Genomic DNA, 14,654 nt, shown 5'->3' with positions numbered 1-14,654 from the left:
CAGCCTCTCCATATGACTAACAAACATGTTATTATTAAGAAATGGCTTTCAGGAGAAGCTGAAGTCCAAGACGTTTCCAGGAAAATATGGTCTCATATAGATTTGATATGGTGCCTCAGAGAACTGTTCAGTCACACAATAGGGCTTCTAAGAAACTTTAGGCTGAATTTCCTCAGCAACCTCAGCAGAAGCCCAAGTAAGAGAAGGACTTATCTCAAAAAGATTTGCAGATATGGTTTTTGTCTAATGAGGAGCACACAAAGTTTTTAAGACAATTATTTGGACAGAAACACCACGAGCTTGGACTGAATGAGACAGAAACAGCACAAAATGAAAAAGAAGAAGGTTTTGGTCTCTCAAAATTCAACTTGCAGGGAATAGGTTTGAAAGCTACACAGCTGCAAACCTGGGTTACCTTTCATGGAAAAGGATGAGTGAGTCAGAGAGTAGAAACTACAGCCTAAAGGGCTGATCCATGAACCACAGAGAAGTACAACTACATCCTAATCTAGCAGCTTCCAAAATATGCCCAGTTAGATTTCAGACCGCTGGTACTTGTGTGCCTCCTGTTTTCCACATTTTTACATAGGAGTGTTTATAGCAGTTTTCATATGCCTATCCCACCATTGTCTGTTGGGTGTGTTAGAGGGAAATAATCTGTCTCTCTAGGTTCACAATTGTTCAGATTAAGTGCAACTGTACTCAAGGAGTCATACTTAAAAAACTATACCTGAGGAGGTGCATCTGCATCTGGGCCTGATTTAGATGATGGGATTTTGGACTTCAATCTGAAGTTGTAGTAGGTTGAGATTTTGGGGGATCTTGTGAGGGGTGTGAGTGCATTTTGCATATGGAAGAGATATGAATCATCAGTAGCTAAAAGGCAGACTAGCTGTCAGCCTCCAAAGTGGTCCCCAATGTTCCCTGACTCCTGTATTTTATATATATATATATGTATGCATATTATATATATATTTATATATATATATATAATTTTACCATTATAAAGGATGTGTAGGATACAATTTATACTTTCTAAACAATCAATAATACAATAAATCAAGTTCTGATTTGTAGTGTTTGCTGATATCCATAATATAAATGTTCCCACCATGGCTGATTTCAAGCTACCAACATAATGTCACTGAATTCAGAGACAGAATGAGACTGAGATGTGCAATAGGACACACCTATATAGTATTTTCTCCATACAGATGCAAAAGACATAAAGAACCATGAGAGTATCAATAAAGGAAAAATGGAGGAAGTGAGGAGTTTTGTGAGGATTTATTACCTTAACTTTTAATATAATTTTTAAAATAAGGTTTATATAGTTTAATTTTTAATAATGGCTGTGTTTTACAATTGGCTTGCAAAATTCTTAAATGCTAACAATTAGCTCTCAAAAGCAGGTACGAGCCAGCTTCAGCCTACCTTGAACTGAGCCTCCTGTCAACAGCCCTGCACATGAACCATCTTGGAAGCAGACCCTTCTATCCCACTCAAGCCTTCAGATGACTGCAGCCCCACCTAACATCTTTTTTAAAAATTTTTATTTATTTAATTTATTTATTTTTGGCTGTGTTGGATCTTCGTTGCTGTGCGCGGGCTTTCTCTAGTTGCGGCGAGCAGGGGCTACTCTTTGTTGCCGTGCGCAGGCTTCTCATTGTGGTGGCTTCTCTTGTTGTGGAGCACAGGCTCTAGGCACGTGGGCTTCAGTAGTTGTGGCTCGCGGGCTCTAGAGCACAGGCTTAGTAGTTGTGGCTCTCAGACTCAGTAGTTGTGGCTCATGGGTTTAGTTGCTCTGCGGCATGTGGGATCTTCCCGGACCAGGGCTTGAACCCGTGTCCCCTGCACTGGCAGGCGGATTCGTCACCACTGTGCCACCAGGGAAGCACCCCCACCTAACATCTTGACTGCAACCTCATGAAAGACCTTGAGCCAGAAGCATCCAGCTGAGCTACCTCTGAATGCCTGACCCACAGACTCTGTGAGATACTAAATGTTTGTTGTTTAATCCACAAAATGTCGAGGTAGTTTTCACTCAGTAACAGATAATAATATATCAGCAACTGCTGCAGCCATGGGAGACATTGCCTCCTTAGGCAGAGGAGTGCAGGAGGAAAATGGGGAGTCCTAGATAAGTAAGAGCAACGTTTCATGGGGTACCCTTGACATCTCTGTAAGCACCCCAAAACTATTAGAGAGAAATTTAAGAGGGAATTGGAGTTTTACCAGGGTTGTTTTTTATTCTATTACCAGTGAAGTAGCTGAGGCTCGGTGAAGTAGCTGAGGCTCAGAAGGGTTAAGTAGCTGAGGCTCAGTGAAGTAGCTGAGGTTCAGAAGGATTAAGTAGCACATGTAAAATCACACAGCCAATAAGCCAGTAAAAGGTAAAACCAGGGTTTAAACCCAAATCTAAGCCTATGCTCTCCCAGGGAGACCTTCAGAAGGTTATTGGTTTTTAGAACATGTTATTGTTTATGAATAATTTGATGCCCACCCAATCTGATGAGGGAAAGGGATTACTATTTCTACTTTAATTTTTTTTTAATTGAGATTTGTATAGCTAGTAACCAGAGCTGAAACTAGAAAATCTTCAAACTTCTAGTCTAATGTTCAAAAAAGACTACAAAATAGTTTGAGTATAAAATATGATCATGTGTATAATTAAATATTAAATGTTGTAGTATAGAAAAACTTGAATTCAGAATTCAAGTAAAATTCAGAATTCAATAGCCTTGTTATATTTTACTAGTCTTTCTAATTTACAGTTAGAGGCAAGAAAACATGTAACAAAAGTAAGCTTCTATGGTCAATAAATGTAGATAATATTTTTAAGATTTATTAAAATTTTTACTTGTTCAAAATCAGATTTCTTTTGGGCCTTATCCAGCTTGACCCAGGACCTATGGGCCCCTACTAATTTGCATGATTGCCACATACAGTATTAAAATATTGCCAAGCTCTTCAAATTATTCACCTTAACAGCTTTTCATAAGCACTTCAAATAAATAGTAACACGGCTTTGTTTTCCAGATGACATTTCATGTGTCCGAATAATTCTACCAGACTTTAATGATTACATCAACTCAGGATAGCAAAGAACAAATACCAAATTTAACTTGGAACAATTTTAACAAATTCCACATTTGCTTTTCCTCTTAAGCATTTACTATTTATGACTTGGTACAGTAGGTACAGTGGTGGAAGCTCCATTAAAAAGGCCTAGATCTCTAAAGACTGGGATGCTCTCTGGGACTATGTTTGAGCAAGATAAACCAAATGGCCCACCCCGAGAGGTGGACTGTTAAGTGTGATGATTAGAGAAACAGGATGTATCCAAAATCCAATCAGGAATACCAGAATATGGCTGCAGTCCAATCAAACCGACTAGGGTAGAATCTCAGGAAGGCATAAAATGACTGTGGTCAAAGGAAATGACATCTAATCAATTATACTGTAATTTGCAGAAGAATGTGTCAACAGAACTGGGATGGTCTTCATAAGAATCTGGGGAAAGGGAAGCAAAGATTCAGGGAAGCAGGTAAGTATTCTAGGCAGTTTCTAGCATCAAACACCTCCAGACATAAGCTAGAGAATGGTCCCATTCCAGAAATAAAATGGTCCCATTCTCCTGGATTAAACATTCTCAAACAGTTTGGTCTCAGGACCCTCTTACACCTTTAAAAATTATTGAGGACCCCAAAGAGCTTTTTTATATGAGTTGTATCTATTGATATTTACCATAATAGAAATTAAAGCTGAGAAAATGTTTAAGTGCAACATACTTAATTGTACATTCCTATTAGCTGTCAGAATGATGACATCATCACAAATTCCACTGTACACTCATGATGGAGAGCAAAAAAGGCAAATAACCTCTTAATATTATTATAAAAATGTTTTGACTTCAGAGATGCCTAAAAGGGTCTCAAGGACTTGGAGCACACCCTGTGGAGCCCTGTCCTCGATGATTCCAGTTGAACAACTGTCTAAGGGTGCGTTGACTTTCCATGTGAAACTTCCTATGGGAGAGGAAGGAATTTACCTTCTCTGCAGTTTACTCGCCTGCCTCTTTCTCAACAGCATTCTGATTTATATGCCAGACTGGGGCGATTGGCTTGAGGGAAGGGGTTTTTCTCTGAGTCTCCTCAACTGCAGTAAAACCATATCTTGGTTTCTCAAAGTTGATGCAGAACATTTCCCTCTGTAAAGCTCAAATTCAATCTGACTCTCAAACCTCACTGATCAGCGCTCTCAGAAGTACCATAAGCCACATGTTCATAGTTAGGGAGCCACGGAAAAAGTTAGAGGTATGAATATATACACTCACTGAGCACTTACATATTCCGAGTTCTACATTCTCTGCTCAGTACTTTCCATAATATGCCATTAATTCCCACCCTGTGAGTTAGGTCTTTATAATTCTCATTTTAGAGAGGGACAAACTGAAGGGTTAAGACATTACACAAGATCATACTGGGATGTGATAAAGCTGGAATGTGAAACTTTCAATAATAACAATTGCAAAAATAAACAGCAATTGATTACATTCTAAGTGTGTAGAAACACTGCTCTAAATACTTTATGTGGGTTTTTCATTTCTCACAGCAATTCCATAAGATAAATACTATGATTAATTTCCCATTTATATTTGAGGAAACTAAGACACAAATCGATTAGGTGAAATATGCAAGATCACACAGCACATATTTGGTGGAGCTTGAATTTGGCTGAACCCAGGCAGTCTGACTCCAGGATCCATGCTCTTAAACCCTACATTCCATTCCTCTTAGCAATCTTGTTTGATCCCAAACCTATGCTCTTAGCCTCTTATGCACTGCCTCTCAGGAAGTCTTCCAAAGAGACGCTTCACAAAGAGGCACCATCTTCTGGCTGCAGAGTATGTACTAAGGCTAATCAGTTACAATAAGATCATCTTCATAACACACATTTGTATACAAATGTATATAAACAATGCAGCTGTAAATAGTTAGGAGTAAATACACTGAATATCTGTATGTTCTAAGGAACAAACTTGATAGAAAAACCAGTGGTTAACTTTATGGAAGTATTAAAGGATAAAAAATAAGTATAGAATGAGAGAATCCTAGAATCTCAGAATTGTAAAGGGTCATAGTTACTATACAAGCAGAAAGGGCAGGTTGACTATGAATGGAGAGAATATTTGAATCTACGTAGAGCTTCAGACTCCACATTACTAAGCATGAATAATCTAAGGACTTTGGCAAATAGGGATAATTTCAGGCACTCTTACCCTACCCGTCTCAGGAGTACAAGTGAGGCCATTGGCCAGTTTTAAACATCCATTTATTTCTTGTGTACTCTAATTCTGAATTAGAGTAATAAGCTGCTTAACATCTTTTTTTTTTTTAAGTATATCACTGTTAAGACAGAATTAAAAACTGGTTCTTCAGTAATGAATTTTATGAACGCAGAATTTTTTTTAAGAGTATGACTGAAATTATTTTTTAAAGATATACCTAACATATCACACCTTTGTTTCATCTATATGGTTATTTATTATCCCTGTTGGCAACTTTGATGATGATTTAGCACTCTGAAATCTTGCTGACTAAAACTCCGTTTCCATTGGTAATGGTTCCATTTAAGTTCTTTTACAGACATTTGGATATAAAGATGAACTTAGAAGTAATTCCTTTGATATTCTTTGATAACTTCAAAAAGGAAGAAATTTGGAATCTGCTTTTCAACTGAAAAATAAGTGCCAGTCGTAACTGGTTCAACCCTTCCTGACCTTCTGTGACATTTAAATACTCTTCTTCCAACCTAATTCACTTTGTCCTAACCAGATAGACACGGGACTTCAGAGTTGATAAGGAGAGTTCATGCTCCACTGTACTGACTAGTACTATTCACATGTAGTCACAGAACAATCCTCTCTCACTACCCTTCCTTCCTTCACTCCTTCCCTCCCTCCCCTGAAATTCTGGACAGCTCAGGTCTTCTGTTCCAATGATCAATTTGCTCACTGGTTATAAAAATGTTCTACTCCTACTTAGAGAGAGAAGCTAGGAGTAGAATACTATCTTGGATTCAACCAAGCCTAACTGATTCAAGACTTTTCTTACTATAAGCCACATTATCAAAAATTGTTTAATAATGATTTTAAGCTACTTATACTAAAACACTTAAAAACATGTATGACATTCTAGGGCCACATTTTTTTTAATTGGTTCTGTTTTAGGTTGAAACAGGTATGGCCAGGGGTATGGGAAGATTAAAAAAAAAAAAAGATTTTAAAAAAGAGAAGGACTACAGTGAAAGGAAAACTTACATGAAGTTTTCAAAACTAATCGACACATTACGTGTTTTTGTGTCTGTGTGTGTGGGTGTGTGTGTCTTAGACAATGAGTGCTATATAAAACACTGGACAGCATGAACAAGAGAATTCAATATGCAGATCATATAGAGAATATACATTTCCAAATTTTTAACTGAATTTGGTTGTGTGATTAATTATCCAGACAGCAGCCGCTGATAGACTCAAGATAGAAGAGTTCAAAAGAACTAGGATAAACATCAAAGAGTTTATAAATAACATCCACCTGTTATTAGTTATATCTCATAGATGCAGCAAATCAATATGTGTTCCTCATATCAGTTACTGTTTGTCCCCAAATATCTCTCTTGCCAAAGCACCTTGGTGCACAGTGATGGAAGATAAAGAGTGAGAGGGAGTACTCTTCAATTTTTAGTTTTCAACATTTCTACAGGATGGTGTGTTTTCTTTTCTTCCTCCTTTTGTAACAGGCTTGATGTATTATCTTTATCTGAAACCATAGTGCCAACACCAAAGAATGAACTGATGGAAGTAATGGGTCAGAGTCAGGCATTGTTCAATCTGTGATGTGATACTGCTGACAGCAACAGGGCTGCAGAACCCAGAGCACTTAGAGCAGGTTAATGACAGCAGTGCCTGCAATAGAACCAGCAGCAGAAGAGGCCATCATGGGACCTCCAGAGACATCAGGGCATGAAAAGATTTGAAAAACACTGATTTCATAGATTCTTTTCTATATCAGGGCTTCGCCATCAGCTTCTGCTAAGTTTTGGGCCCATGTCAAATGATTATCTTCAATTTGTCCCATTTGTATTGAGACAGGATTAGTGGTGCGAGTCTTCTGCTACCTACCTCATAGAACACTGTTCAGAATAGTTGGTACCTGTAAAAAAGTTTAAGCAGGTAGATAAAAATACTTTTCTATCTACCTTTCTATCTTGAATTGAGTAGATAAGTGTGAGCACCATGAAGAATCAGAAACCTAGCAATCTTTCTTCAAGGAGCTTAGAGTCCAGCTGGGGAGACAAAATACTATATCTGTCATCTAATGCTACATAACAAATTACCCCAAAATTAGAAGCTTAACATTTATTATTTCACAGCTGCTGTAGACCAGAGAGCTGAGAGCAGTTTGGCTGGGTGAATCTGTCTCAAAGTATCTGAGAAGGTTACAGGGAAGACATCCATTGGGGCTGCTGCAGATTTATCCACTAAGGTAGGAAGCACTTGCAACCTCAATCACATAGTTGTTGTCAGGCCTCAGTTTTTTCCAGGGTTGTTTACCAGAGACTTCAGTTCTTTACCACATAGTCCTCTCCATAGGTGGTCTGAGTGCTCTCAGGACCAGGACGTGGTAGTTGGCTTCCCTCGGGGAGAATGATCTGAGAGAGAGAATGCACCCAAGGTGGAAGCTACAGTCTTTTTACAACCTAATATCAGAAGTGACATACCATCACTCCTGCCACAGACTGTGGTCACACAGACCAACCCTGATAAAATGTGGAAGGGGACCACACAAGTGTGTGAAAACCAGGAGGTGGGGATCACCGGGGGCCATCTTGGAAGCTGGCTAACACAGAGACATCCTTACAGAAGCACATGTGCAAGTTCATGAATGACAATTCTGAGTGAGTGATTCAGAAACTACATGCTGTACAAGAACATCACAGGAGGGTTAGGCTAATCAGGAAGGGGTCATGGTGCTGACAGGGCTTCCAATAAGCCTTAAAGGATCATTTAGCATTTAAACAAGCAAACAGAAGCTGGGAAAACATTCCTGTCACGGGAAGTAGCAGGACGAAAGTGAGGAGACAATTATCTACAAGACATGCTAGAGAAGCTAGGAAGGCCAGCTAAGTGTTGCTCTGACAGCCTTCCACTCTGAGGGCCAAACAAGTTTTTCAAGAGATGGTAACATTGAGTTTTCCTGCCTAGACTTCTGATTTGTTTCTCTTTGACTCTAGAAACTGTGATCCACTGAATCTTTTGAAAAGTAACATTAGAGCCAGAAGTGCAGGAGGAACCTCCAAGATCATGGCATCAACACCTGGAGTACCTGTAACACCAAACAGGGAAAACTCTACATAGTCTAATGCTCCCATGCTTTTTGTGCAGCACAGCGTGTGTTACCAGATGCTGAAAGAGACCATTATTTTTCAAATCAAAAATATTGTGCCGAAAAATGGGATTAATAAAACATTAATGAATTCTGATGAGCTGCTTTCATGGTGTGTATTATCTAATGATTAATACTCTATCAATGAAATATTTCTAATCTCATTTAGCCTCCTAATTTATGCAGATATGAAATAAACAAAGGAAAATGATATATCTATGTTGGAATGTTTTTCCTCTTCGAGGCTCATGTTTAATGGTGAGACGAGTGCTCAGAAGCCGCTGCATGGATCCCTCTCTTTTAGGGTGTGTGGGGCACGTCTGTAATTGGCATATGGATTCAACAGAGGATGGAAGATATAAGTCTCCCCTGCAATCTCATAGCCTGCACTCTGGTGACTGAGGGGAAGTGACTTGTTCCAACTCCTGGGTATTCAGTACATTCCAAATTTCGTTAGTTTTGCCCTTTGCTGTCTTTTTGTGTGTGGGTAAAATTTACATAACATAAAATTTACCACTTGAACCATTTTTAAGTATACAGTTCAGTGTTGTATAATAATTAACACACCAATTCCAGAACTTTTTCATCAACTAAAAATGAAAGTCTATTAAACAATAACTCTCCAGTTCCCCACTTTCAAGCCCCTGGCAAACACTTTTCTACTTTCTGTCTGTATGAATTTGACTATTACAGGTGCTTCATGTAAGCAGAATCATGCAATAGTTGTCTTTTTGTATCTGGCTTAATCACACAGCCAAATGTCTTCAAGGTTTGTCACATGTCTTAAATATACTTTGACCATGAAGAAAGCCAGGTTCCTTCTTAAGCATGTGGAATTTGATTACATCTTTATGTGAGACTATATGTAGTTTCACCTCCTATTAATATGCAGCATACAAGGATGTCATGAGAGGGGTAAGGGCTATATACTTTTGCCCCTGAAATAGGAACAGAGAAAGAAAAATAGTTCAGTTGACATTGCCTCTTGAGGATGTAGGCAAGAACCTATTATTGGGATCAGAAGTAGTGTGAAGCAGGAGTTGGAGGTGAGGGGTTATGGGTGTTTCCCCTGACCCATCTGGCTTGTACCTTTTTCACATGCTCCTGAATGATCCATTTTCTGCTGGAGTGTCTCTGTTATTACAACCATATGGCATGAACCTCTTCTAGTCTTACGCATTTCCCTTCATTGATACGAAGTAAGAGAAAAGATTTAAACCTTCATTACACTTCACTGCTTGTGAAGATCTCTGGATTTTGTTGCTCTTAAATAGAACCAGAAATTGTTTTAAATCTAAGTGTGTCCCAGGCAGCAATGTTACTGAATCATTTCATGACCTGAATATCACAATATTACAATATCAAATACATACAGATAGATAGATAGATCACATCACACCAAGATCATTAATTAATTCACATATGTCTGTGTGGGTATGGGTGTATGTGCGTGTATACAGTGACATAAATAAGAACAATGGGGTTTCTAGATGAATATGAAGGACAGCGAGGATAGTAAATGTCTAAGTGAATATCTGATGAGTTACAATTGGCAAATGGACCAGTCTGATACTGTTTCTGTCTTAGACATCAGAAGAGCAGAGAGGTGTGATCTTTACAGTGGATGTCACCTCATGGTCCACAGCTGTGAATTACATAAGAATTTAAGCGGAGAGGAAAGAAGCTTTTCAGACCTGTTTGAAGAGATAACCTGAATTCCTTCAATGTTCTTTAAGAGATTCAAGTAACGTATAAAACCTCCTTTTAAAATCATTTTGGCTGTTAGACTATATTTTACATGCAGTTCTATGCAGAGATGAGACCATGTGCAGCCCTATCTTTTACTACGGTTACGAGTTTCATTTTCGCTTTTTTCTCTCCATCAACATTAGAAGCATCACTACATGGTCTTAACTGAGCACATTCTCAGTGCACCTTTGTTTTTGTTATTCTGAGTAACGGATACCAACTGCTGTAACATACAATCTCAAAACCCTAGTGACAGCATGAATATTTCCCATGTTCAGGAATGCCTATGAGGATTTGCTAAGCTCTCCATTCAGTGATCCAGGAAAGAGAAAGATGGAGGAGGCACGCATTTCTGAGCTGCCTTGGCCACGAAGTGACGGTCGTCATGTCTGCTCACAGTCCATTGCCCCCAACTACGTGTGAAGGAGGGTGAGAAATTCAGGGCAGCACGTGGATATGCACTGAGCACCAAGGATCTCTGTCATAACCATGATAGAAGCCTTGGGGTTACACAAAAAGAAGAGAGACTGTACTTATGATCTATACATATAAGGCTCTTGTGTTTGAATACACACAGGATAACAGCAAAACCATGGAAAATACAAAATACTATACATGCCTCTAGTCCTTATCTGCAATTCCAAATTCCAAAATGCTCTGGAAACCAAAAGAGTTTCCAGTAACTAGTTTGATGGAAAAAAACTGACCTGAAGTGAGGCTATTTATAAGGATATCTGGACCTATGGTTTTCATTTAAGGAGCTGAGAACCTGAATAAAATATATATAAATAAGGAGTAAAAATAGGAACAAAATTGGAGTTGCAGGTTAGATGTATTTGATTTGTCCCCAAGCTTTTAGTCATCTGTCATGTAAACCTATTAGCCAACATTTATTATTTCCTGTGTAACAGGTATTGTTCTAAGTGCTTTGCTTATTTAATGTTCTCAACAAAACGTTGGTGTAAGTATTATTATCATCTCCATTTAACAGACACAGAAACAAAGCCCTAGTAGGTTTAGATAAGGTCTCCCATCTAAAAAGAAGGGAAGTTAGGGAGAAAATTCAGGCAAACTTACTCCAGATGCCCTTCTCTCAACTACTATATGACACTGCTCCCACATAGTATTTAAAATCACATTAAGGAAATTCTTTCCCAGAGTTGCATCATCAAAGTGGCAGTATAGGAGTACTCTACTGTCTATCCACCCAAAGAACACCAGACTTGACAATCGTCAACAGACAAGAATGCCTTTGTGGAAGTCCAGTGGAAAAGTTCCAGCACATCATTGGAGGAAAAAAAAAAAAAAAAAATTCCAATACTGGACACACTGAAGAGGGTAAGAGGAACAGTTTCACTTTATCTATGAATAGGTACCCCAAGGCGGCAGAACTTCAGTGACAAGAAAGAGCTTCTCTGCTCCAGGAGTTTTCTTCCATAGGGGAAAATGAGAGTGTATGAGTGCCAGGCTTCCTCAGCTGTGCAGGACGCTGCCAAAGAGGCTCATTTCTTTATGGCCCAATCCAGAACACTGAGTCGTAAACTGCAAGACTGGAATGGGGGGTGGGGCCAATGAGCCCCTTTGAGAAGAGCAGCCAGGGCTTGGAATGGAACTTATCAAAGGGACAAAGATCCTACTAACTCCTTCATGGACTCATCAGGAAGCTAGCCTATGAGCAACCGGGGACATCTCACCTGTGGATCCCTCCAGCAGGCTCCTGGGTACCCCCAACACTCTTAGAACCACACCCACATACACACCACACCCCATGGTTGACTCCCTGTGAATGTTTCTGAGGGCAAAGGTGGGAAGAAAGAATCTTTGCAGACAGCTAGTGAGCACATGCAGAAAGTTGGCCCAACTCTGTCCTATTGGTAGAAAACACACAAACTTAAGCATTCAGCACTACGCTAGGGAGAAAGAGAAACTTTACAGCACCCAGCCTGGATTTGCAGGATCAAGAGAAGGCATACAATTTTAAGAATTCCCCTTCAAGAAGGAAGAAATATGGAGCAAGTATCTTATTGAAAAAGTCTGATAAAGCCTCAGAAATACTAACAGGGCTGATGGAAGGTATTTTTCTTCCAAAGCCAGTCAGTAAAGACTGGAAGAAGTGACTGCTTTTACAAATGCAAAAATAGCAACACAAGGCCCCAAGAAGCATGAAAAATCAAGGAACCATGACACCACCAAAAGAGCATAATAATTTTCTAATAAGCAACCCCAAAGAAATGAAGATCTGCAATTTGCTTGACAAAGAATTCAAAATAGTTCTTTTAAGGAAGCTCAGGGTAAATTCCTAGAAACAGACAACCTACCAAGACTGAATCATGAAGCAACAGAAAATCTGAACAGACTAATTACTAGTAAGAAGATTGAATCACTAATCAAAAACCTTCCAAAAAATAAAGTCCAGTACCAGATGGGTTCACTAGTGAATTCTACCAAACATCTAAAGAAGAACTAACACCAATCCTTCTCACACTCTAAAAAAAAAAAAAAAAAAAAAGAAGAGGAGGGAATACTTCCAAACTCACTTTATGAAGCCAGCCATACTCAGATACCAAAACCAGACAAGGACACTAAAAGAAAAAAAATTGCAGGCCAATATCACAGATGAACACAGATGCAAAATTCTCAATAAAATATCAGCAAACTGAGTTCAACAAAGCATTAAGAGGATTGTACCATGATTAACCGAGATTTATTCCAGGGATGCAAGGATGGTTCAACATCCACAAATCAATTAATGTGATACACCACATTAACAAAACAAAGGATAAGAATTATATGACCATCTCAACAGATGTAGAAAAAGCTCATGGCAAAACTCTATATTCTTCCATGATAAAAACTCTCAAGAGACTGGGTATAGAGGGACCATACCTCAATATAATAAAGGCCATATATGACAAGCCCACAGCTAACGTCACACTCAACAGTGAAACACTGAAAGCTAAAGGAATCATACTCCTTGATTTTAAAATATATTACAAGCTATAGTAATTGAAACAGTATGGTGTTGGTATAAAAACAGAAATACAGCCCAATGGAACAGAATAAAGAGTCCAGAAATAAACCCATGCATTACGGTCAACTAATTTTTGACAAAGCAGCAAGAATGCACAATGAGGACAGAACAGTCTCATCAATAAATGGTGCTAGTAAAACTGGGTATCTACATGTAAAAGAATAAAATTGGACTCAATTTACACAATACACAAAAATAACTCAAAATGTGTTAAATACTTAAATATAAAATCTAAAACTGTAAAACTCTTGAGAGAAAACAGAGGGAATAAGCTCCTTGACAATCAACAGTGATTTTTTGGATTTGACACTAAAGCAAAGGTAAAAAAAGCAAAATTCAACAAATGGGACACATCAAACTAAAAGGCTTCTGCACAGCAAAGGAAACAATTAAAATAAAAATGCTACCTACGGAATGGGAGAAAATATTTGTAAATCATATATCTGATAAGGGGTTAATATCCAAAATGTATAAGGAACTCTAACAACTCAACAGCAAAAAATAAAAACCCAACTTAAAAAATGGGAAAAGGACCTGAATAGACATTTTTCCAAATAAGATATACAAATGGTCAAGAGGTGTAAGAAAAGATGTTCAACATCAACAATCTTCAACAAAATGCAAAGCAAAACCACAATGAGATACTACCTCAAACCTGGTAGGATGGGTATCATCAAAAAGACAAAAGATAAGAGATGTTGGTGAGGATGGAGAGAAAAGGGAAGCCTTGTGCACTGTTGGTGGGAATGTAAATTGGTACAGTTAGTATGAAAAACAGTATAAAAGTTTCCTAAAAAAATTAAAAATATAACTGTCATATGATCCAGCAACACACTTCTGGGTATATATCCAAAGGAAATGAAATCAATATCTCAAAGAGATATATGTACTTCCATGTTCATTGCAGCGTTATTTAAAATAGCCAAGATGTGGAACAACCAAGTGTCTATCAATGGATTAATGGATAACGAAAATGTGGTATAAATATATTCAATGAAATATTATTCACCCTTAAAAAAGAAGGAAATCTTGCCATTTGTGACAACATGGATGAACCTTGAGGGCATTATGCTAATTGAAATAAGCCAAACAGAGAAAGGCAAATACCATATGGATACTTATACCTACATCTGAAAAAAAAATGTATTATATATATATTCAAACGCATAGAAACAGAGAGTAGAATGATGATTGCCAGGGGTTTGGGGGTGGGGGAAATGGGGAGATGTTAGTCAAAGGGCACAAGCTTTAAGTTATAAGATGCATAAGTTCTGAGGCTCTAATGTACAACATGGTTATTCTAGTTAATAACACTGTATTTTTTATTTGAAATTTGCTGAGAAAGTAGATATTTAAGGTTCTCACCAAAAACAAAGGTAACTATTCGAGGTGACAGATGCGTTAACTTGACTGTGGGAATCATGTCACTA

This window comes from Eubalaena glacialis, chromosome 16 (assembly GCF_028564815.1).
Source record: "Eubalaena glacialis isolate mEubGla1 chromosome 16, mEubGla1.1.hap2.+ XY, whole genome shotgun sequence".
Taxonomy (NCBI): Eukaryota; Metazoa; Chordata; class Mammalia; order Artiodactyla; family Balaenidae; genus Eubalaena; species Eubalaena glacialis.
This window is presented reverse-complemented; position numbering follows the sequence as displayed.